Source organism: Cyprinodon variegatus, unplaced genomic scaffold (assembly GCF_000732505.1).
Source record: "Cyprinodon variegatus isolate N-32 unplaced genomic scaffold, C_variegatus-1.0 Scaffold479, whole genome shotgun sequence".
NCBI classification, from domain to species: domain Eukaryota; kingdom Metazoa; phylum Chordata; class Actinopteri; order Cyprinodontiformes; family Cyprinodontidae; genus Cyprinodon; species Cyprinodon variegatus.
In genome coordinates, this window is record NW_015150932.1 from 665,061 (window position 1) to 666,642 (window position 1,582).

Genomic DNA, 1,582 nt, shown 5'->3' on the forward strand with positions numbered 1-1,582 from the left:
GGGATCAAAGTCCAGGTCCCTCCCACACATCAAATCAGCCGTTAAACCAAAGTATGTCTCAACAATTTAAAATGTTATCTGGTTTTAGAAGGAAGAAACAATTATAAAGGAATTTCATTTAGCTTTTTTTGATGGGGGTAAACTGAATAGTTTAATAATGTTAGCAACTCATTTATTGATGCATTTTTGTAGAACTTTAAGCAGCAAGTTGGGAATTTTTATTATTTTTAAGCAAATAGTAACAATAATAAAATAGCAAATGATTAAATGCGCGCAGATTAAACAAACTACATGGGTCTGACTTTAAACTGTATTATGGAAAATTCGATATCCGAGTTTAACCTGAACGCACCACAGAAAGCCTCTTTGAACCAACCGACAGATTTACGGAGAATAAAAGTTAGTGAGCCAAAGTTAAAGGAGCAGTTCACCGAAAATAGGACCGATCCGATGGAAAGGCTGTCCTGGAAGCAGCGAGGCGTTAATGTGCGAAAATCACGGCTTGCTTTGGATTAAAAACCTCCATCCGTTCCTAAACGGGCAGATTTTCAATGGAATTCAGTGTTTTTAATCAGATGGAGAATAAAATCCTCCATTTCCGGTGAAACATAAACGTTAGAGAAGGAGGAAGCTGAGCGTCCTGTCAGCAGCATCTGCTCCTCATCCTGGATCAGTTCCTCATTAAAAATGGAATCAAAATGTTCAGAGAATCGAACCGGACCTAACCGAACCGAACCGGACCGAACCGGACCGGACCGGAGCCGCTGTCAATACATACCTTTCCTGTCCAGCCGGGTTCCCCTGCTTGATGAAAACAACCCAGCTGTCATCCAGTCTCCCCTACATCCAGGAAGTGACGTCACCTTTCCCATCATGTTGTTGTTGATCAAACACATGCCTAATTCCCTCTAAGAGGAAAAGCATTATGGGATCTTTATGCTGGAAGAAGGTCTGGTTATTTCCCTATAAGTTCTGTATCTCCAATAAGATAAAGGAGATTCAAATCCAGATTATACAAACTATTTATCCTACAAATGTTTATGTTTCTAAATTATCAGATATTAAAGATAAATGCAGTTTGCAGTTTTTGTTTTATGGAACAGGAAACCTTATCTCATTTATTCTATCACTTTGGACTCTTCTTGAACATTATATATAATGTCTAAACTCAAAACATAGATAGTATTTGACAGTAAGAGTGTAATACTGTATTTTGCCCATGAAGACTCTAATGTTACTTTAATCACAAACCTGCTCATATTGTTTGGCTAAGTCCATAAACATAAATGTTAATATTCCAGAACGTCTCAAAGTTCAAATGTTTCTTGCATGAATTCTAGAGTACATGAAATCCCTCTCTTTAATACTCAAAACAGAGCAATACTTCCACAGATATTTGTGAGAGATTGTTAGAAGAAAGAATAATGTATTTTGTTTTTTATATTCTTTATTTTAGAGCACCTGTCTAGTGTTCTTCCCTATATTTGTTTATTAGTATTATTATTTGTCAGTAAGATCTGTATATTTGCAAATATTTAAATAAAAAAAATCTTGTTGTCTTTCTTCATTTTTTTTTTAAATA

General features: G+C 35.7%; 1 protein-coding gene across 1 annotated transcript in view; it reads right to left on the reverse strand.

The window, feature by feature from the left end:
* The window catches only part of LOC107094342 (tubulin-specific chaperone cofactor E-like protein), a 16,664-nt gene extending 15,810 nt beyond the window's left edge, over positions 1-854 (reverse strand). The window contains exon 1 of the mRNA XM_015389897.1: positions 779-854. The gene's annotated coding sequence lies outside the window, so the exon portion shown is untranslated. The remainder of the gene's footprint in view (positions 1-778) is intronic.
* Between the last annotated feature and the right edge of the window lie 728 nt (positions 855-1,582).